This window comes from Scyliorhinus canicula, chromosome 4 (assembly GCF_902713615.1).
Source record: "Scyliorhinus canicula chromosome 4, sScyCan1.1, whole genome shotgun sequence".
Classification (NCBI taxonomy): Eukaryota; Metazoa; Chordata; class Chondrichthyes; order Carcharhiniformes; family Scyliorhinidae; genus Scyliorhinus; species Scyliorhinus canicula.
Genome location: NC_052149.1, coordinates 31,640,416 through 31,664,431, shown reverse-complemented (window position 1 = coordinate 31,664,431; position 24,016 = coordinate 31,640,416).

Sequence of the window (24,016 nt, the reverse complement as noted above, 5' to 3'; positions counted from 1 at the left end):
CCAATCACCAAGTCAAAACATTAATGTGTATCAAAAAAAATCAGCTGCCCTGTACTGACCCCTGTAGAACCCCACTCTATGGGCGGGATTCTCCGATCCCCCGGGGGGTTGGAGAATCGCCCAGGGCCGGCGTCAATCCCGCCCCCGCTGTGGCCCGAATTCTCTGCCCCCTGAGATTCAGCAGGGGCTGGAATCGCGCTGCGCCAGTCGGCGGGCCCCCCACGTCGGTCGGCGGGCCCCCCGTGGCGATTCTCCAGCCCGCGATGGGCCGAAGTCCCGCCGCTGACAGGTCTCTCCCGCCGACGTGGATTAAACTGCCTCCCTGACCCGCAGGATTGGCGGTGCGGGCGGGCTCCGAGGTCCTGGGGGGGGGGGGGGGGGGGGCGCAGGGCGATCTGACCCCGGGGGTGACCCCACGGTAGGCTAGCCCGCGATCGGGCCCACTAATTGGCGGGCGGGCCTGTGCCGTGGGGGCACTCTTTTTCTTCCGCCTTCTTCACCATGGCAGAGGTGGAAGAGACCCCCTCCCCTGCGCATGCGCCGGTATGACGTCAGCAGCCGCTGACGCTCCAGCACAAGCGCGGACTTACGTCGGCCGGTGAAGTCCTTTCGGCCCCGGCTGGCGTGGCGCCAAAGGCCATTAACGCCAGCTGGCGGAGTGGGAACCACTCCGGCACAGGCCTAGCCCCTCAATGTGAGGGCTTGGCCCCTAAAGGTGTGGAGAATTCCAGCCCGACGCCGGAGTGGTTCACGCGACTTCGACACGCCGGGACCCCCCGCCCCGGCGGGTAGGGGAGAATCCCGGTCTGTATCTCCCTCTATTCTGAAAAGAACCATTTCCCACTACATGCTGTCACTTATCTAACTTCTTATCTGTTCTGCCACTCTTCTTTTTATTCCAAGGGTTTTAACTTTTCTGACAAGCCTGTTATGTGGCATTTCAACTAATGTCTTCTGGATGTCCATATATGCTTTGATTCGGTGAGGTGCCACATCAATTGGAGATCAACAGAATGAGAGGTGATCTTACTGAAACATATGGGGCTGGATTCTCCACCCCACTGCACCACATTTCTGTTCCACCCCACCTTCGGGATGCTATCAATGGGGTTTCTCATTGTGGGGCAGCCCGACACCGTTGGGAAACCTCCGGGCTACCGGCAAAATGGAGCATCCGCCAGCGGAGAATCCAGCCCAAGATTCTGAAGGGACTCAACAGGGTGGATGCTAGGGCGGGATTCTCCGATTGCCGACGGTGAAATCGTGTTTCATTTTTACGCCGAAATTGGGAGTGGCACCGTTTTCCGGTGCTCCGCCCCCTCATGCATATGCCGCATGCCGTTGGGATGGCCTCAAGACGTCACCTGAGGCCCTCCTTCGATGTTCCACCCCTGGTGGGCCAAATTCCTGGCGGCGTCGGTCACGTGTCTTCTCAATTTTCGTAGACCTGTTGTGGCGGCTGCGGACTGTGACCAGCGCCGCCACAGTCGGACGGAGGGAGCCATTCCGCTGGCAGAGGGGCTTGGGAGAGAGTGGTGGGGGGTGGTCAAGGGGTCACGAGACGGGTTACAGGGGGACAGTTTTTGGCAGGCGGGTCCGCGCGCAGCCGACGCCATGTTGTCCGGCGCGGCTGCCACAGGCCGCCGCCGTACGCATGCGCGGCCACTGACCCGGCCATTCTGCATCCGTATCGACAGGTAAAGCCGGGGACTTTACGTGGTGTGGTTGCTAGCCACCCACTTGGCAGAGGAGCATCAGTGTGGGGGCGGAGCCGACCTTTTGGTCGTAAGATCAGACGCTTCCTCCGGTCATAGCCGCAAAATCGGAGAATCCAGCCCTAGAACTATGGGACACAGTTTAAAAACAGAGATGAGGAGAAATAATTTTCCCTCAGAGGGTCATGAATCTGTGGAACACCCTTCCCAGAGCAGTGAAGGCAAGGCCATTGAATACTTTTAAGGCTGAGTGAGATAGATTCTCAGTTGACAAGGGAGTCAAGGGTGCGGGGGATAGGAGTGAAAGTGGAGTTGAGTTTGCAACCTGATCAATCGTGATCCTATTGAATGGCACGAATATGCTTGAAGGGGTGAATGGCCTCCTTCTGCCCCTAATTTATGTGTTTGTATGTATTACCCTAATTAATCTTTGCTGTTTCTTCATCAAAAAGCTCCATCAGTTACAGTTAAACACGATTGGCCTTTTAAAAATCTGTGCTGGCTTTCCTTAATTATCGAGTCACAGAATTTAACAGCACAGAAAGAGGCCCTACGGCCTATTCCAGAATTGTGCCTGTCCTCTTGGATCATTGATTCTAAACATTTTCCCATCACTGAGATTAAGTGGACTGACCTGTAGGTTTTGACTTTGTCCTTGTACCCTTTCTTTGAACAGGGTAGGTCATTTGCAGGAAAGGCACATCAGAAGCCAGGTTGTATTTTCTTTCCCAGCTGGCCATATTGAAGGTATTGTATATTGTTTATATTGAATGCCCTTATAAAAATTTGGGAGGATGTTTCTCAAGCAGTATGAATGAAAGATTTATGAATTGTTTAAGCCTTTTAAGTAAGAAATCTTTGTGGAGGAAAATATGGGCAGGAAATCAATGCAAAGGGCACAATTCCATTTTAAACAATTCTGTGTGAAAACTTGCCAACAACCTTTCATAAATTCTATCTGACTTCCAGCCCCGTCAGTTTCCACCTGATCTTTTTTCTCATTCTATTACTCCCTTTAAGCCTACCCAGAGCTTCTATCAGTCTGCTTCTTTGCAGAGTGAGGTTGTGCTCAATGCAGAGCCATAAGTGCTATCTTTACATGTCCTCTACTCCAGGTACTGCTTCAACATGCCAGTGGTCAGCTGTATGACCACTTGGGTGGACACATGGACCTCATTATACCTGCATTCAGCTGCGGCATTGAGATACTAAGGAACTGTTGGTGGGCACAGTTCCAGCAACATCTAACTTTCATGATTGAATAAGAAGAAAACATCATGAAGTTGACAATGGTCCATGATAAAGAAGATCAATTAACTTTAACAAGCAAAGGAATCTGTGCCCTGCTTCATGTAGATGATGTTATCAGTAACATATTGGAATGATCCAGAGATTTGGAAGTTAAGGGTGGTTGTGGTCTTTACAGCTATTGGCAATGCGGTTACAGTGGGCAAAATCATTGAAAACATAGAATCCCTACAGTGCAGAAGGTGGCCTTTCGGCCCATTGAGTCTGCACGACCCTTTGAAAGAGCACCCTTCCTAGTCCCATACCCCACACTATCCCCATAACCGCATATCAGATAGAGGAACAGCATCTTCCCCACAGCTACTGGATTCCTCGACGACTCTCCCTCAGACTGATCTGTTCCCTGTAAGAACCCTGGGTGGGATTCTCCGCTCCTGGGGCTAAGTGTTGACGCTATCGTAAACACCGGAGCGTTTTACGACGGCGTCAACTGGCCCCTAGGATCAGCGATCCTGTGCCGCACAGGGGGCCAGCACGGCACTGCAGAGCCTCATGCTGTTCCAGTTGCGAATACGGGTGCCAGCACAGGCGGCGCGGGCCCGAACATGCGCGCCACGGCTGGCGCAAGTTCGCGCATGCGCGTTGGTTGCTGTTTACGTGCCGGCCCTGACGCAACATGGTGGAGACCCTACAGCGGCCCAGCACAGAGGGACATAGGCCCCCGCCGGGATAAGCTTGACCACCGATCGGTAGGCCCCGATCGCGGGTCAGGCCACCGTGTGGGCCCCCCCCCCCGGAGTCGGATCAACCTGCCCCCCACCATGCCCCCTGCAGCATGAACACCGAGGTCCCGCCGGATAAGACCACATGAGAACGACGCCGGCTGGACTCGGCCTAACTTAGCGGGCACTCGGCCCATCGTGCTGGGAGAATTGCCGCACTGACCACGCCAGCGCCAATGGCGCCAATTCTCCGGTTGCCGTAGAATTAGCGGAGCGGCATCGGAGCGGCGTTGCATGATTCACCCCCCCCCCCCCCCCCCCCCCCCCCCCGGGGAATCTCCAACCCGGCGTGGGGTCGAAGAATCCCGCCCATTAATCACAAGCCCTCTGCTCGTGTATTTGCTTTGTTTGGCCCTTGTTCCACACTGTAACCAATCAATATTTGTTGATGGACTTTGTTGATTATTCTTTTTGTCTACTGTGTACGTACTGTGTACGTTCCCTTGGCCGCAGAAAAATACTTTCTTGTACTTTGGTACATGTGACAATAAATCAATCAATCAATCAATCAATACCCCCACCTAGGGCCAATTTAGCATGGCTAATCCACCTAATCTGCACATCTTTGGACTGCGGAAGGAAACCGGAGCACCCGGAGGAAACACACGCAGGCACGTGAGAACGCTCAAACTCCACACAGACAGTAACCCGAGGCTGGAATTGAACCAGGGTGCTGGAGCTGTGAGGTAGCATTTGTTAAAATAGTTGCCTATTATTTTCTATCTAAATCTGTTGCTTAAATGCCTGCCCTCGATTGGCGTTCCCAAGCTGCCCACGTCATAAAGGAACGGTGCTGCACTTCTGCACCGCGCTGGAGCCTGCGCAGGTCTGGGTGTTGGAGGCCCCAGACTGTCTAAGAGAAAGGAAGGTTCCTCACAACATTGGAGCACAGGTAAGTGCGCACATTTCTATTTCAAAATCATGGTTTCCCGCAGCAAGCAGGAAGTTACGGGCCTACAGCGGCAAACATTTTTGTCACTGTCCGATGATGAATCACTGGAAACTGGTCATTTTAGCATCAAAGTCTTTTGGCATCCTGTGGCTGATCTCGTTCTTCTGCTATAACTTGAGACTGTTTCATTCCATAAAGCAGCCACACCAACTAATTGATGGTCTGAAATCTTTGCCGGAATATCGGTTTGATTTGGCGCACTGAAGAGAGTATTTCTGGTGGCAATGTAACCATTCTGACAATTTCAAAGACTCGTTCCGATACATGCTCCTTAATGTTAGGCTTGTGGCTACTCCTTGTTCTCATGGCGCGTTTGGTCTTGCAAATCTTCTTCAGGGCGAAGTCCCCCTTCCATTCTCTTTGTTTACATACTGTTCACTAACTGCGAATTCCCCAGTTGTCTGACAAGGTAGCAAATGTTACGACTTTTAGTTTGAAACCAGCTTTGTTCTTCATTCTTTTTGCCTGATGATCTATTTCTGTTTGTCTTTCTCCACATGTGATCTTGTCTGTGTGAGTTGGTCTTGAACTCCGCATGCATCTTCATGGCAACATAGACCGCATGCCTGCTTCATCTCATGCAGCGACTTATAAGATGAGCCAAACATGTATTTGTAAGGTGAAAAGATGGTGCCGACTGGCTGATGTGAGTGTAGCATTTCTTAAAAGAAAAGGGGCAAGTCTATTTATCTGCCGAGCAAAGGCCTAAACATAATTTCCGGTGCTGTCGTGGGGAGGGGGGGTGCTATATCTTGGGTCGACTTATACCCCTGAACTACGGTAGACGAAACACATTACCCTAATGGGAATGGCATGTGATTGTCTGAGAATTGTGCGTTTATGTCTCACTCTCGGACTTGAATATAAAATCTGGACTGACTTTTTAGGGGCCACAGTGAGAGAATATGAAATTGCTGATGGGTACTTCACTTCGGCTGAGAAATGAAGGTGAAGCCACATCTAACTGTTTGTGTGAATGTAAAAAATATTGATGTTTTCAAAGATGAGCAGGAAGTACTCTTGGTATCCTGGCCAACATTCACCCATCACCAAAACCACCAGAAGCAAATTAACTGGCTATTCTTTTTGCTAACTGTGGAACTGTGCAATTTGATTGCCAGGTTTAGCTCTGTAACACCAGTGACCATGCCTGACTTTAACTCTGTGTCAATTAACGGGTTTTGAGTGACAAATATATGAATAGGATAGGAATAGAGGGATACGGACCCCGGAAGTGTCGAAGATTTTAGTTTAGATGGGCAGCATGGTCAGCGCAGGCTTGGAGGGCCGAAGGGCCTGTTCCTGTGCTGTACTTTTCTTTGTTCTTTGTTCTTTGTAAAATCACAGCCTGTAGCTTCAAAGCAGTTCATTTGCTGTGAAATCTTTAGGAAATCCTCAGGATGAAAAAGGTACTATTGAAATGCAAGATCTTTTTCTATAATTGAGCACTCATACACTTATGAACATTGGTGGATATAGCAGACAGTGGAAGGGAGATTGTTGGCAAATGCTCATAGTGGGCAATCAATTGGAAAAGATGCAATATGATTGCAAACAAAGAACAAAGAATAATACAGCACAGGAACAGGCCCTTCGGCCCTCCATGCCCGTGCCGACCATGCTGCCCGTCTAAACTAAAATCTTCTACACTTCCTGGGTCCGTATCCCTCTATTCCCATCCTATTCATGTAATTATCCAGATGCCTCTTAAATGTCACTATTGTCCCTGCTTCCACCGCCTCCTCAGGCAGCGAGTCCCAGGCACCCACTACCCTCTGTGTAAAAATCTTGCCTCGTACATCTCCTTGCCCCTCGCACCTTAAACCTATGCCCCCTAGTAATTGAGCCCTCTACCCTGGGGAAAAGCCTCTGACTATCCACTCTGTCTATGCCCCTCATAATTTTGTAGACCTCTATCAGGTCGCCCCTCAACCTCCGTCGTTCCAGTGAGAACAAACGGAGTTTAATCAACCGTTCCTTATAGCTACCCTCAAATTTGCTTTATTGTTGGGAACGCTCAATATCTACATGTTTTTTGGGGGGCAAAACTGATTTGAAAATCTATGATTCGCTCACACATTAACATATCAAATTGAAAGTTTTAATTGAATAACACATTAATAATAATATTAATTAGAACTAAATTGTTCACTGTTCCAATAATTATCACAAGTGAGGAGAGGAATAGGGATGTAATGTTGATGGAAGTTGCTTTTGGAATTTTGATCCCTGTTCAGAGTTAATCCAAGAAGTTCTACATCTTTGAAAGGATTAATAAATGAGGGAGTTAAAATCTTGTCTCTTTAGTGCCGTCGTTGAGGCCGTTAATAATCAACTTGCACGCATTCAGCAAATTCAGATTCAAGTTGTAAAATCAGCATTTTTAGCCAGGGTCAGATGTGGTGTTAATCAGTTTAAAACAAAACAGAAAATGCTGGAAACCATCAGTGGGTCTGACAGCATCTGTGGAGAATGATTCAATGCTCATGTTTCAGTTCGATGGCCTTATACCCTGCAAAACGTTAGAAATGCCACGAGCTTTAAACAAATATAGAGGCAGAAGAAAGGGAGAGGGCAGGATAAGGGAGAAGCTGTGTGACAGGGTGGATGATGAGAGAGATATTAAATGACAAAAGCAATGAAGTTGCAAAGCCACCGTCCAGGGCCTAAGGTTTACTGGTACTTATTTCAATTTGCTGCACTGGCTTCTAATGCTTTTGGGCGACCAAAGGTAGATTGGGCAATTTCTCAATGTATCACACCTGCTCAGTCAGCGAGCCAGACCCTGAGTTTCTGATAGTCTGACATTTTGAATTCTCCTTCCTCCTCTGACTGCACTGTCACAGGGCGCGATCTGACCAAAAACAAATTAGAGTCCATTCTGGGCAGGATTAGCGGGGTCCTTCCCAGCGCTTGTAGCACTCTGTTGCTTTTGGATTGGATTGGATTGGACTGGTTTATTGTCACGTGTACCGAGGTACAGTGAAAAGTATTTTTCTGTGAGCAGCTCAAACAGATCATTTAATACATGAACAGAAGAGATTCCGGCCCCGGCGAGGAACGCCCTCCCAAGGTCGCACATATCGTCATTTCCTGCACTGAGGAGATCGGGACGCCAATTTTAAATGCCATCCTGATCTCTCGATCCCCCAAAGCGGCAACCCCCAGACCCCGCCACCCCCCCCCCCCCCCCCCCCCCCCCCACACCCCCCGCAACACCCCATCTCACCTAGAAGGGGGTTCATGGGCCCCTCCGCGCCCCTGGCCCGACTCCAGCACAGCAAAAATGCCAGCCTGGCACCTTGGCACAGCTGGCCTAATACCCGGCCAGCCTGGCAGTGCCACTGGGTGCCCTGGCAGTGCCACTGGGTGCCCTGGAGTGCCACTGGGTGCCCTGGCAGTGCACCTGGCACTGCCACAATGGTCGGGACCCAGATCGTGACGTCTTGCGAGATCTGGTTAGATCTCACCGGGTGTAAAGACCATCGTGAATTGCGGGAGAGGCCTCTACTGGCCATGCGCTGCCCCGATTCCACCCACAGCCTCTGGCAATGTTCCGATTAGCTTGAGGAACAGTGGGCGGGATTCTCCCATCCCGCGGCAGAGTGCCACACCGTCGTAAATGCCATCGCGTTTTATGACGGCATGAACGGGCCGCTGCCAGGAGTAATTCTGTCCCCTACAGGGGGGCAGCACGGCACTGGAGCACTTTGCGCCACTCCAGCTGCCAATCCCGGCGAAACTGTGCGCCGCGGGTTCTGCGCATGCGCAGTGCTGGCGGTGCCAATGCGGACATGCACAGTGGCCTCCGAGGATACAGGGTCCGGCGCGTAGGAAAGGAGGCCCCCAGCCAGAAAGGCCGGCACGCTGATCGGTGGGCCCCGATCACAGGCCAGGCCACATCGGAGGCCTCCCCCAGGGTTGGACCCCCCCCCCCCCTCCTCCCCACAGGCCACTATCCGACCCTTCAGCGCCGAGGTCCCTCCGGCTCAGAGCAACTTAGAACGGCGCTGGCGGGACTCGGCTTTTTTTTACGGCCGCTCGGCACATCCAGGCCGGAGAATTGCAAGGGGTCCCTGTAGAGCGGCCCCCGACTGGCGCCGCGCCGACCACTGCGGAGAATCGCATCCCGGCATCGAGGCGGCATGACATGATTCGCACGGCCCATTGGCGATTCTCCGACACGGCGCGGGGTCGGAGAATCCCACGCAGTGTTTCTTCTTTCAGTTAGGCACTTTACAGTCACCATTGATCTTTCAACAGCAGCTGTTGGTAGTTGGTAGAGGCTGGTTTAGCACACTGGGCTAAATCGCTGGCTTTTAAAGCAGACCAAGGCAGGCCAGCAGCACGGTTCAATTCCCGTACCAGCCTCCCCCAACAGGAGTCGGAATGTGGCAACTAGGGGTTTTTCACAGTAACTTCATTGAAGCCTACTTGTGACAATAAGTGATTTTCATTTTTCATTTTTCATTTCATCCTCCTATTTCCATTTACCGTTTCACGAGTCCCCTTTTTTTGCTACTTTACTTGTCCCATTATCATCCCTTTTGCCATTTAATCACTGCTACCTTTTGTCCTTACCTCCTCTTGTCCCTTTTTTCCTCCTCTGTGCTTGTTTAAAGCACATCACCTCTTTACCTTTATCGAGTTCTGATGAAAGGCCATCAAAGTACTCACTCTGTCTCTCTGCACAGATGCTGCTTGACCTGCTGAGCATTTTCTGTTTACCTTTCCGATTTCCAGCAACTGCAATGCCTGGCTTTTGCACTAATAATTTTAGCCTGCTGCAAATATTTACCTGATTTTCTTTATATCATCTTTTTTTTATAACATCCATTAATCTAAGGATATTCTAGAGCCATCCCTTGTTATTGAAAGTTCACCATTCTGTGCATGGTCTGACGGCCCAAAAGTAAGTAAAATATGGAACGGCTTTGAATGTAATAACCCAAGGCCACGGAATGATCGCAAACAAATCTGGGGAATTTATTGAAATGACTGAACATCCAAACCTTATGGGCCTGTGCAGGTATGGTCATTCTTCTAGATCTTCCCCCTGTCTGAGCTAAAATTAAATAGTCAATTTTCAATTTGACAGTGCGGTGCAGCTTCACAAGTTCATCATTAGCAACCTTTAAAAGACCTTTATAAGCCCTTGGATGGGTGAGAAATACTGATATCAGCACTAAACACAGACAAATATTCCATTAGCACTTTCTAGCGACATTGCACATCTTTTTACTCACATCTATTTTTTGTTAAAATTAATGATAGAGCAAATTAAGGTCCTAAGCGGGTTAATATGTCAGCGTGGTAGTGTATTAAGGTTTTCATTAGTAAGAGTTTCACATTGTCACATGTTAATATATATATATTTGCGTCATAATGTATTAATGCAGTAATTGATTTGGTACAGTAAATGATGGAACAACAGGATGTTAATGTATTAACTAGGTAATTAAATAATAGGGCAACGGTGTCCCACTAGGTATTGTGTTATGATATCATACAAATAAGTTACCATGTTCATATATCAGGGTGTTTAGATTTTGGTTGGCATGCAGATATGTTGATCTGGTAATATATAAACAGTTTGTCTATTATAACTGTGGCAGAGTTACACGAATGCTGATGGTGAGTATTGTCTAGCTAGTGTGCAGGAGAGGCTGGTCAGAAAGGGTGGTGCAGAGTTAGGCAATTGTCAAAAGTTGAGAGATGAAGGATAGGTTGATACTAAGGCTAGATTGAGGCTGCATTCAAAGATGGTTCAATGAGCACCTGATATTATATGGAAAGACGTATTTAGTGAAGGGGAAGGGAACAAGGAAACAAAAAGAATACAAATTAAGCGACAGCTTCGAGCGTGTAATTCAGAGGACAGGAATCTGAGGCATGTTTCTGTCAGAGGTGATAAAGGCAAAGTAAAGGAAAAATAACCCAATGGAAAATGGAAGACAGTTAAGCTGGTAATTGAGAACCAGCATGAAATAACAGAAAGCAAAGTAAAATCCTATGGGCGAGATTCTCTGGACTCATGACGGGTCGGAGAATAGCGGGTGTCGGAAATTTTTACGGCGACGCTGTTCCGACGCCCTCCCGCTATTCTCCGAACCCCGCAAAATGTCGGAGTCGCCATTCCCGACAAACGCCTCCTTCCCGCCCCTGACACGACCAGAATCGCCACTGATAGCCCCCCCTGCTATTCAACGGCCCGGATGGGCCGAAGTCCCGACGTCATGGCGCCCTGTTTGCACGTCGTGAAACACACCTGCTTTTTAAATTCGTCAACCAGTCGGCCTGGCTGACGACAGCTTGGAGGAGGTCAGGGCACCACTCAGCGCACCGCTCAGCGCACCGCTCAGCGCACCGCTCAGTGCACCGCTCAGGGCACCGCTCGAGTCTGGCCACAACGGGGAAGGCATCCCTGAGAACGGGAGGGGGTCCAGAGCGGGGGGAGTGTGGGGCGACGGGGGAGGCAGTGGGGGGAGACGGGGGAGGCAGTGGGGGGCGACGGGGGAGGCAGTGGGGGAGACGGGGAGGCAGTGGGGGGAGACGGGGGAGGCAGTGGGGGGCGACGGGGGAGGCAGTGGGGGAGACGGGGGAGGCAGTGGGGGGCGACGGAGGGGGGGGGGGTTAGGTAGAGAGTGAGCCGTCCAACCCCGTAACAATATGTCTGCCAGCATGCCATGGTGTGCCGGTGACGAGGACACGGCCGCTGGTTCCCCTGTGGCTTCCGGACACAGGCCACTGACGCACCCGCATAGTTTACTGGCCGTTGGATGCAGAAAGTGACCAGGGGTTAGGCTGACCGCGTGTCAGCAGCGTGACCAGGCCACCGGGACACACTGGTATCCCATGGCTGGCGGCTGCCGAGGTGTCGACTAACCTCCGTCTAACATGTCCTGTTTCTCTGCCTCCCACCACCCTTCTGTAGGTTAGCACGATGTATGGGAACACAACGGCGATGTTCTGCGCAGTGGTTGGGGCCGCTCTACTGGCTTTGGAGATGCAGCAGCATCCACACCCACAACCCGCAGTGGCTGCAGGGCCAGCTGCAGCAGCAGAGGGAAGGGCCGAGGAGTTGCCAGTCGTCGAGCAGCATGGGGGGGAGGAGGAGGAGGAAGAGGAAGAGGAGAGAGTGAGGGTGCAGCCACGGCGCCAGAGGCGATGACCAAAGCCGAGGGTGTACCGTGTCCGGGTCTCTTTCCTAACAATGCCGGACATCACCTGCAGGAGAAGACTCCGGCTGAGTAGGCAGACGGTGATACATATCTGCCAACTCCTGTCGCACCTCGCCCCACGTGGAACGGGGGTGGACACGCGATCCCGGTTGCCATCAAGGTGACAGTCGCTCTGAACTTCTATGCTACCGGCTCCTTCCAGTCTCCGAGCGGGGACGTCTCCGGGATCTCCCAGTCATCGGTGCACAGGTGCATCCGGGATGTGACCGACGCCCTCTATGCCATCGCGGACCGCTACATCACCTTTCCCGAGGACCAAGCAAGTCAAGACTCACGAGCCCGTGGATTTGCCAGTGTGGCCGGGATACCGAGGGTTCAGGGGTCAATCGACTGTGTTCACGTCCCCATGCGCCCACCTGCTGTGGACAAGGAAGTGTTCACAAACAGGAGGGGGACATACTCCATTAATGTCCAGGTGGTATGCGACCCCCACATGAGGTTCATGAACGTCTGTGCAAGGTTCCCAGGGAGTGTGCATGACTCCTACATACTAGTGCAGTCGTTCATCCCTGCGATATTTGAGGGACGTCCCCCCCCCGGCTGAGGGGCTGGTTGCTTGGCGACAGGGGTTATCCGCTGAGGTCTTGGCTGATGACGCCTATACGGAGGCCTCAGACCAATGCGGAAACACGATACAACGAGGCCCATGCAGCAACCAGGGGTGTGGTGGAGCGCTGCCTTGGCCTCCTGAAGATGAGATTCAGGTGCCTGGACCGCTCCGGAGGGGCCCTGCAGTACCAGGCCGACAGGGTCGCTCGCATTGTAGTGGCCTGCTGTGCACTGCACAACATCGCGATGCAGAGGGGAGATGACATGTTGCAGGAGGAGGAGGGAGAAGCCAGTGGCAGTGGTGCCAGCACGGAGGAGGAGGAGGAGGAGGAGGAGGCGAGGGAGGAGGAGGAGGAGGAGGAGCAGGAGGAGGAGGAGGAGGCTGGCGGAGTGGTGGGCGCAGAACGCAGACACGACCCAGGTGCTGGTGATGTCCAGGAGGCGGCACGACGGACCCGGCAAGGACGGCGGGCACGCGACGCCCTGGTGGCAGCACGGTTCACGCATCGCATGTGACGTCCCCGATGAACACCAAACCACCACCTGCATCGCTAGTCATGCAGAGGGTCACCACACAACTGCCACCACCACAACCCCCCCCCCTCAGTGTACACTGCTCCACTTCGACATGACGCTTATCACTGGGTGCAGACGGAATGGCACAACATTGATGGCTGTGTCAGCTGTTGTGATCAGTGCCATGTGGAATGATGACAGCCCGCTCTGCGAAGAGCTGTGAGCTCAGAATCGTTAGAGAGAGTCTGACCCATGGCAATAGCTGAACCATCCACCTTGGTGGCCGCTGAGTTCGTCACTGACACTCCATCACGTGCCCGCGTGGGCTAGCTGTGGGAGGGGGTAGGGGCAGGGACTGCACACCCGGCACCGAGGTTTCACCACCCGTCACCCCCAGCGACACTCGGTCACCATCACGATTCCTGTGGCTGTGGAACAATCACACGGTATTACAAGTAAGGTGGAACAGTGCGTTTAATATTAACAATTATTTACAGGTGCCCTAGCCCCTACAACTAAACTGTGCCCTTCACCCGTGCCAACTTACTCAGTGTCTATCTTAGTTGCCTTACGGGCCCTACCACTACGTCTAAGTGACTCCCCAGATGATACAGCAGGAGTGGAGGAGGATTGCTGCGAATCGCCCCCCTCGACTCGTTTCTCCTTGGCTAATCGTTTCCTGGGGCGACCAGGCCTTGATGGGCCAGGCTGCTCTGCGGGTCTCTCGGGTGACATTGTGCCACCCTGCTCTGCCTGCTGCCCACCCGATGCACCAGGGATGGGACGGGGGGAGGCCGAGAATTCCGGGAGGTCCCGTGATGGAGTTAATGGGACGGGCCCCGAAACCTCCTCCTCCCTCGGGGAGCCCGGTGGCCCCCGGGCCTCACTTTGGGACAGAGGTGCGAGCGGGGAGGTGCCCCGTCGCACCACCGACACCTGGCGCTGCCAGTCCTGGAGGCCTGCAACGGTATCCACCAGGATCCGAAGGTTTGCAGAGACGGAGGCCAGGGAGTTAGACATTACTGCCAGGGACTGTGCGTTCTCAACCTGTGTGTGCACGATGCCATCCAGCACATGTGTCAGGCGGTTGATGGTCTCCGCGACCGACTGCTGCGACTGGGCCATGACCTGCTGAGACTCGGCCATGGCCCGCAGGTCGCCGGCAATGTCGTTTTGGCTCTGGCACATTGCTGCCTGTGAGAGGGCAACCCTGTCCAGGGCCGAGGATGACGCGTGCACATTAACCCCAACGTCTTGCATAACCTGACCCATTGCCTCCACCGCGGATGCCACCCGTGCGGTGTCGGACTGGGTCTCTGCCATGAACGGCACCACTCCCTGCTCTTGGACGCGGTTCGACTCCTCTAACAGCGTCTGCAGAGCCAGGAAGGCTGCCCTCCTCCCGCCATTGTTTCCCTGGGTTTCCTGAGGCATCGGCTGTGCGGGTGGGTTGATAAACTCCAGGAACTCAGAAAACGTCTGGGAGCCAGCTGCATCCTGGGCCTGGTCTGGCCTCCGCGAGTCCGGGCCCTCTGTTGCTCCGACCTCCACCTGCTGTACCTGCTCAGCTGTGATGTGCCAACCAGACTGTGCCCCAGGAGACTCATCACTAAATAAGCCCGCCGGGGTGTGTGTCTCTGGGATGATGGATGTGGTGGGAGAAAGCAGTGCCGCAAGCCCGACGCTCTCAATGTTTAGGGCCTCCTCCAGGGTGTGGGGCTGCTCAGCGACAGGAGGGTTGTCCCTGGGCATTTCTGGTGGTGGTGGTGGACTTCGAACCCTCTGTGCCTCCTGGTCCGCAGATTGGGTTGGGGCGGATAGGGCTGCCCGCTGATCGGGCACCCTCTGTTGTGAGGCCCCGGGTGAGGTGGCGGCAGATTCCTGTCTCCGTCTGCAGCCAGACGGCCCTGGTCGTTCGGCATCACGTCCTAGGGAAGAGAATGAGACGGGTTATTTCGATTTGCTCGGCAGGCTGCTGGACGGTCCCAGTGGGCAGGGTGTGTGAAGGGACAGAGGATGGGGGAGGTGTCCCAGTGGGCAGGGTGTGTGAAGGGACAGAGGATGGGGGAGGTATCCCAGTGGGCAGGGTGTGTGAAGGGACAGAGGATGGGGGAGGGGTGAGTGTTTGTCAGGGAGGGTTGTCTCACTTGCTGCAGTTCCGCCAACCTCACATTGCGCGATATTGCGGGTGGCAGACCCCCCAACAAGGTCCAGGGCCCTCTGTTCAAAGGTGCTGAGGGGGTGCAGGTTGGGCGAACCCCCTCCAGTCTTGTGCCGCTCACGGTGTTTATGAGCGGCCTTGGCCTGTTGGGGGAGGGAACATAGGTAGATCATTACAAAACGGTAGGTATCAGCAGTCCGTTCAGATACTGGCACAGTTTGGGGGGGCAAGTTGTCATAAGACAATTGCATCTCTCCTCGGGGCCAGAGCGCTGGGTCTGTGACAACTTTGTGAACCACCCTCAAATAACTCTGCCCCAATCCCTCTACCCCCCCCCCCCCTCCCATGCCGGGGGGGGGGGGTGCTTAAGTTAAGGGGGAGGGATGGTTGTGACTAGGGGGCACCCTCATGGCACTTACCCTGGCAGACCTGGTGAGGTCGTGTAGCTTCTTCCTACATTGCTCTGCTGGGCGAGGGGTCTGCCCCACAGCACTGACGGCAGCAGCCACGTCACGCCAGGCCTGGCGTACCTCGCTGGCAGGTTGGCGATGCCCTCTCCGCGGGCGGATGATGTCCCTCCTCTGCTCCACGGCATCGAGCAGCGCCTCGACGTCAGCAACTACAAAGCGAGGAGCAGCTCTCCTCGGCTCCGACATCCTGCCCGACAGATTCTGTGGTCGCCCGCGCCTTTTTACGGCGTCGGGCGGCGTCACGTGGGCGTGATCGTGTCGTCGTCGCGTTCCATCGTCATCACGCACGTAATTGACGCGGCCGCGCTACTAGCCCATTTCCAGGAAGTGAATCCGTCGGGAAATGAAGCCTTCGCGACCGTCGTAAAACGCTCCCGATTTTTACGACGGTTTTACGACTTTCCGCGGGTGCGGAGAATTTCGCCCTATATGTTTCGAAAATAGAAAGGGGGGCATCAGTGACAATTAACAGGAAGACGTGGTAGGGGCCTCACGGTAGCATGGTGGTTAGCATCAATGCTTCACAGCTCCAGGGTCCCAGGTTCGATTCCCGGCTGGGTCACTGTCTGTGTGGAGTCTGCACGTCCTCCCCGTGTGTGCGTGGGTTTCCTCCGGGTGCTCCGGTTTCCTCCCACAGTCCAAAGATGTGCGGGTTAGGTGGATTGGCCATGCTAAATTGCCCGTAGTGTAAGGTTAATGGGGGGATTGTTGGGATACGGGTTACGTGGGTTTAAGTGGGGTGATCGTTGCTCGGCACAACATCGAGGGCCGAAGGGCCTGTTCTGTGCTGTACTGTTCTATGTTCTATGTAATAACTGCTGGGGAGCAAAAGGCAAAAGAACTATAAGCAAAGGATTGGAAAACATGCCAGTGCTTAGGACAAGCTGACACTTCAGGGAGATGGTAAATAATCACTGACAACAGCAAATATAGAACCAACCGCAAGGAAACTGAAAAGTTTGAAAGAAGGATTGCACGAGAGGACAGGAAACAATTTCAAGAGAAAAACCATCACAAATCTAAGCAGAAAAACCGAGAAAAACACCAGAAGGTGTTCTTGTGTTTCCTGCACAGTTTTCCATCCAGCCTTCAGGCATAAATAATATCTTTCAACAATTTCGCCTTCATTCTTCAACTTGAGAAAATATATGAATACAAAGGCCACATGAGAGAACTTGCAGCTTCATTTAATAATATAAGCCTGCCTCTTGGAACTACCTAATACACCTTGATTAACAACACTAACTGCAATATATCTTAAACAAATCTTCTGAACCTTTACTTGCGTGAAATTTTCAAAAGATCCTTTTGCGACAGATTTAACCTTTTTTGCAAATAACATGGAGGAAACCCCCCCCCCCCCCCCCCCCCCCCCCACTCTGTTTAGATACCATTTGCGGTAATTCAAGATGTTTTCCCCCAGTTGGTTTAAGGTAAACCAGGGAATCAATAGAAGCATATTATCTTAATAGAATCTATTGTGACTGAATTGGCAGTAATTGACTACAGTGTGGTTCAGTGGAAATTATTAAACTATTAACTCACGTGATATCATTCCTCATGGTCTTTCAATCAGCATCCTTGGGCTTAACATTGATCAGAAACTGAACTGGACTGGCCATTTTCATACTGTGGCTACCAGATCAGGTCAAAGTCTAGGAATCCTGCGGTGAGTTACTCACCTCCTGACCCCCAGAAGTCTGTCCAACATCGACAAGGCACAAGTCTGGAGTGTAATGGAATACTCTCCACTTGCCTGGATGAATGCAGCTCCAACAACACTCAAGAAGCTTGACACCATCCAGGACAAAGTTGATTGCTACCCCTTCCACAAACATTCACTCCCTCCACCACCGACAGACAGTGGCAGCCGTATGCACCACCTACAAGATGCACTGCAGCAACTCACCAAGGCTCCTTAGGCAGCACCTTTCAAACGCACAACCACAATCTAGAAGGACAAGAGCTACAGATGCCTCAGAACCTGACGAGCTGGAGGTTCCCCTCCAAGTCACTCACCACCCCGACTTCAAAATATATCGCCATTCCTTCACTGCCGCTGGGTCAAAATCCTGGAATTCTCTCCCTAACAGTACTGTGGGTGCACCTACACCTCCGGGATTGCAGCGGTTCAAGAAGGCAACTCAGCACCACCTTCTGAATAAAAACAAAATGGTACTGCTAATATAAGAATCATCTCCGGTGATTTTGGTCATGACAATCTGAGAGCAAGAGGAATGGGAACACAGTGCTGGAATAGGGGAACGCTTTAAAATCAAAATTTCGGAAGTAGTGAATCTTGTTAGCATCAGGGATGGAATATGCTTTAATAGCAGCTCTTCTGAGAATGTGTGTGGAATTCACACAGAAGGCTGAGTCTGGGAGCATGTTTCAGGCTAAATTAAATTTGACAGGATTGGATTGGATTTGTTTATTGTCACACGTACCAAGGTACAGTGAAAAGTATTTTTCTGCGAGCAGCTCAAACAGATCATTTAGTACATGAAAAGAAAATACATAATAGGGCAACTCAAGATAATACACAATGTAAATACATAGACACCAGTATTGGGTGAAGCATACAGGAGTGTAGGATTAATCAGACCATAAGAGGATTGTTTGGGAGTCTGGTAACAGCGGGAAAGAAGCCATTTGAGGATCCAGGGATTGCAATGCATGATTGTCCCCTGCACAGTCGAGGCCTAGCAGGTGGCACACAGACTTTGGATATGATTTTGCAGGTCCGTTAAGCACAGGTTCAAATCCCAGAATGGTCATAAAATTTTGCAGGAGGACCAGAACCGGCTTTGCCTGGGGAGATTTCAGAACGTAATCTTCCTCCCAAGTCGAGGTCGTGAGTGATCGTCCCCGATGTCGGGATCAGGTTGAGTTTAAAGCCGAATCTTCAGACCTCCTAGAAATCCTCCGACTCACCAACATGAGCATGAATCACTACTGGTTATTAAAAATAGGAACCAGGTGCCATAACCTCTGAGAGGGAGGGGGGAGGTGAGCACCCCTCTCCACCAGGGTATACACGGCACAGTGCCCGATGGCCAGTTCCAGATGGGGGTGGGAGGGATAGTTGAGAGTGAGGGTAGGGATTGAGGATGAGTGGGGGTTGAGTGCCTCGTCTGTGATGGGGGTCGTGGCTGATGTGTGTTGTCCTGAAGCCTGTAGGCTGTGTGCTTTAAAAAGTTTTCCGAGCACTGCCTCAATCTTCAGGTTGTGTTGTCAGGAAATGTAAATGAGCACTGAGTTATTCAGCTGAGAATGAAATGGGGATATGGACCATCTGTGGGTGTGGGGCACATGAGGTGGAGGAAGAGTGTAATGAGACTGAAGGGAGCTGGTCTAAAGTGCTGGTTGGATGAGACCCCAAAAGAGAAGGCAGGGTGGTTACCAGCCTTGGGCAGGTTAACAATGTCACCTGCCCACAATTCTAAAGGCAACAAAATAGTTCGAAACGCATGTTCCAAGGATAAAAAGTTGGGTGCAGGGAATGTGTCAGCATAATTAATGGACCCCAACGCCTGCCATAGAGGACCCATTAGCTCTCAAGGTATACATATACATCCATTTGACACTGCCCATGAGGGATAGTCGAGCATTGAAAGAGCCTGCCAGAAACGCCAGTGATGTATATGTTGAGGGCGAGGACAACCAGACAGTGGGGCAGTGTCGGGTCAAGGGCTGTGGGTGGTGATCCAGCGGATGCCAGGTCCCGGAGGTAAACTGTGTCCTGGTGCCCGTCGGGGTGTGCCATGTAGGCGTACTGCGGGTTCACATGTAGGAGGTGGACCCTTTCGACCAAAGGGTCCAACTTATGGGTCCGCACATGCTTGCGAAGGAGGAAGGGTCCAGGATCTGTCAGCCATGTTGGGAGCGAGACCCCGGAGGTGGACTTCCTGGGGAAGGCAAAGAGACGTTTATGAGGGGTCTCGTTAGTCGCGGTGCAGAGGAGCGATCGGATGGAGTGGAGAGCGTCAGGGAGGAACTCCTGCCAGCGGGTGACCGGGAGATTTTTAGACCGCAGGGCCAACAGGACAGCCTTCCAGACCGTCCCGTTCTCCCTCTCCACCTGTCCGTTTCCCCGGGGGTTATAGCTGGTTGCCCTGCTCGAGGCGATGCCCTTGCTGAGCTGCTGAGCAGGAACTGAAGCAGCTCATCACTCATAAAAGAGGATCCCCGATCACTGTGGACGTAGGTGGGGAAACCGAAAGTGTGAAGATGCTGAAGAGGGCTTTAATGAACGTGACAGAAGTCCTATCGGAGCATGGGATGGCGAAAGGGAACCGGGAGTACTCATCGACCACGTTCAGAAAGTACGTGTTGTGGTCGGTGGAGGGGAGGGGCCGTTTGAAGTCCATGCTGATGCGCTCAAAGGGGCGGGATGCCTTCACCATGTTTGCTTGATGTGGCCGGTAGAAGTGCGGCTTGCACACTGCGCAGACCTGGCAGTCTCTGGTGACAGCCCTGACCTCCTCAATGGCGTAGGGCAGGTTGCGAGCCTTGATGAAATGGAAGAACCGGGTGGCAGAGGTCATAGTGGAGAACCCGGAGTCGGTCCACTTATGCGCTGGCACATGTACCGCGGGGATAGGGCGTCAGGGGGCTTGTTGAGCTTCCCTGGGTGATACAAAATCTCGTAATTATAGGTGGAGAGCTCGATCCTCCACCTCAAGATCTTGTCTTTTGATCTTGTCCCGCTGTGTGTAATTGAACATGAAGGCAACCGACTGTTGGTCAGAGAGGAGAGTGAATCTCCTGCCGGCCAGGTAATGCCTCCAATGTCTCACAGCTTCCACAATGGCTTGGGCCTCCTTTTCAACAGAGGAGTGCCGAATTTCGGAGGCAAGGAGGGTGCGGGAAAAGAAGGCCACGGGCCTGCCCGCCTGGTTGAGGGTGGTGGCCGGAGCTACGTCTGATGCATCGCTCTCGACCTGAAAGTGGAGGGACTCATCGACCGTGTGCACCGTGGCCGTGGCAATGTCTGCCTTGATGTGGTTGAAGGCCTGGTGGGCCTCAGCCATCAGGGGAAAAACTGTGGACTGAATGAGTGGGCGGGCCTTGTCCGCATAATTAGGGTCCCACTAGGCATAGTAGGAGAAAAACCTCAGGCATTGTTTCAGGGCCTTGGGGCAGTGGGGGAGGTGGAGTTCCATGAGGGGTCACAAGCAGTCGGGGTCGGGCCCTCGATCTCCATTTTCCACGACATAGCCAAGGACGGCTTAGCGGTTGGTGCGGAACACGCATTTCTCCTTATTGTACGTGAGAGTAAGGAGTTTGGCAGTCTGGAGGAATTTTAGGTTAGCGTTGTGGTCCTGCTGATGGTTGCCACAGATGATGACGTTATCTCGATACAGGAAGGTGGCCCGCAGTCCGTACCGGTCAACCATTCGGTCCATCTTACGTTGGAAGACCGACACCCCATTAGTGACGCCGAAGGGAAACCTAAGGAAGGGATAGAGGCAGACATCTGCTTCGAACGCATTATATTGGCGGTTCTCCAGGCGGATGGGGAGCTGGTGGTAGGCGGACTTCAGGTCCACTGTGGAAAAGACCCGATACTGTGCAATCTGATTGACCATGTCAGATATGCAGGGGAAGGGGTACGTGTCGAGCTGCGTGTACCGATTGATGGTCTGACTGTAGTCAATGACCATCCTGTGCTTCTCCCCAGTCTTTACTACTACCACTTGAGCTCTCCAGGGGCTGTTGCTGGCCTCAATGGCCCCTTCCCACAGAAGCCGTTGGACCTCCAACCTGATGAAGGTCCTGTCCTGGGCACTGTACCGTCTGCTCCTGGTGGCGATGGGTTTGCAATCCGGGGTGAGGTTCGCAAACAGGGAAGGTGGATCGACTTTAAGGGTCGTGAGGCCACAGACGGTGAGGGGGATAGGGGTCCGCCGAATTTTAAGGTTAAGCTTTGGAGGTGGCCTTGGAAGTCCAGGCCGAGTAACAGGGCAGCATTGGCTGCTTGAGGGCTCAGCTGCAGGCGATCAGGCTTACTGCGAAGATCCATCGTTTAAAAAATCTTTGCTCAATAAATTGATGCACTATCAATTACCACAAAGACGAGAGGAGTGGAATAACCGAGGCTTTATTGAGCAAAGGTGTTGGGCGCGATTCTCCGCTCCCACGCCGGGTGGGAGAATCGCGGGAGGGCTGCTCTGGCACCCCCCGCAATTCTCCCACCCCCCCAAAATGGCGTGTCGCGTTTTGGGACACGCCGCTCGGAGAATCGCGGGCCACCGTTTTTCACGGCAGCCCGCGTTTCTCCGACCAGGATGGGCCGAGCGGCCTGCCGTTCCCGACCGGTTCACGCCGGCGGCAACCACACCTGGTCGCTGCCGGCGTGAACATGGCGTCAATACCTGGTTTGTGGCTTGTTGGGGAAGGAGAAGGGAGTGAGCACCACGCCCGTGCCCACAGATCGTCGGGCCGGCGTCTCAAATGGATGCACTCTTTCCCCCGCCCCGCAAGAGCAAGCCGCCACGTCTTGCGGGGCAGCAGAGGGGAAGACGCCAACCTGCGCATGCGCGGCTGACGTCATTAGGCGCGCCGGCCGCGTCATTCGCGGCGCGCCGGGCCTTGACGCCAGCGACAAGGACAAGGCCCGGTAGCCGAGATTTATGGCTTGGCCCAACTAGGCCCGGGGGGGGAGGGGGGGGGGGGGGGGGGGGGGGAGAGAGAGAGAATAGGGGGCCAGGAGCGGCCTTCGACGCCGTCGTGAACCTCTCCGGGTTTCACAACGGCGTCGGGCCTTGCGGAGAATTCCGCCCGTTGTGCCTCCTGTAGCTGCTGCCAGAATGGGAGCAGCACCGGCGAGCACACACAGTTAGACGCCGCCTATTGGGCATACAAGTCTTACCGTAATACATATAATACTGCTAGTGGTGACTACCACATTATCCCCTGCAGCTTACTGCGAGATCTCGGGAAGGAACCAGTGAAGCTGGCAATTCTGCTTTACAACAGCTCTGAGGAGCACAGACATCAGCAGCAGCGACTAGCGAGTGTCCACACTCAAGAGAGAATACAGCAGCAGGAGGCCACAGGGCAGGCCTAAGGGCCTGATGCATCACAAGCCGAATAAGGGGCTGGAAGGTGAAGGAAGAGACTGAGGGTTTACAGTAAGAGGCCCTTCATGGAGCTGACGGGTAACATGTACCTCACGAGACTCCGCCTTAACAGGGAAACAGTGCGGCACCTGTAGGACCATCTTGCCGGTGCTGACAGTGGCAGGAAACACCATGCTATCTATCGGGACTTTGTTGCAATCCGGGGACTCAGTGAGGAACATCCCAACGTGGTCGTACTTATTACTGTTTCCTGGATTGAGGAGCTCCGCTCAACGGAATTCCTCAGTGCAGGAAGAGATCGGACCCCCAACACACCCCACCTCACATCAGCAGGGGATCCCTGGGTCCAAGTCCTAGTATGGGGAAAATACCAGCCTGGCACCTGAGCACTACCAGTCTGGCACCCAGGTAGCGCTGCCAGAGTGGCAGGGTGGCAGTGCTAGGGTGCCCAGATGGTACCAGCAGTGCCAGGCTGCTACCCAGCCCAGAGGGCAACCACCAGGGTGCCTCCAATCCCCTGGGAGACTCCCCACTCCCACCCCGATATCCACCTCCCCCATTGCCTTTCTGTCTGGTCCCCAGTTGTTGAGAACAGAACTCACCTGAGGTCTCCAATGCGAAGGGATTAGATCCCAGGGTCTTGGTAGATCAGGCGAGCTGCATATTAGAGTGAGACGAGCTGTCTCGCTTTACTACGCAGAGTTCCAAATAGCAATGCCGCCCACAATGGGCGGGATTCAGATCATGATGTCTCGCGAGGTGTGGTGCGCCGGGTAGACCCCCGTTCGGGTGTAACATGGCCGGTAGTTTGTGCCATTTGTCTAGGAGATGTACAGGAGGAGAGGTGTCATGCTTCTGCAGGGTGTCAAGTGGCATACCAGGCTCATACAATGAAGGGATTTTTAAAAATTCTTTCATTGGATGTTGTGGTGAATGTGTAACCACTATAAATTCACACTGTACATTACTGTGTCCCTGTGGGCTCCATCTGTGAGCCATTGCGCGGCTCTGCCCACAGGGGGAGATGAAGAGCATGTACAGGGCTCTGCCCATGGCTCCGCCCCCAGCAGGAAGTATAAGTGCTGCGGTCCTGCGAGTCCGCCCTCAGTTCAGCATAGTCGCAGGCAGGCTCAGTTGTAAGCCGATTAAAGCCACAGTTTACTTCAACTCGTGTCTCTGAATGAATTGATGGTCGCATCAGATGTGGATATCAAAGCCAGCATTTGTTGACATCCCTATTTGCCCTTGAACTGAATGGCTTGCTGGGTCACTTCAGAGGGTAGTTGAGAGTCAACCA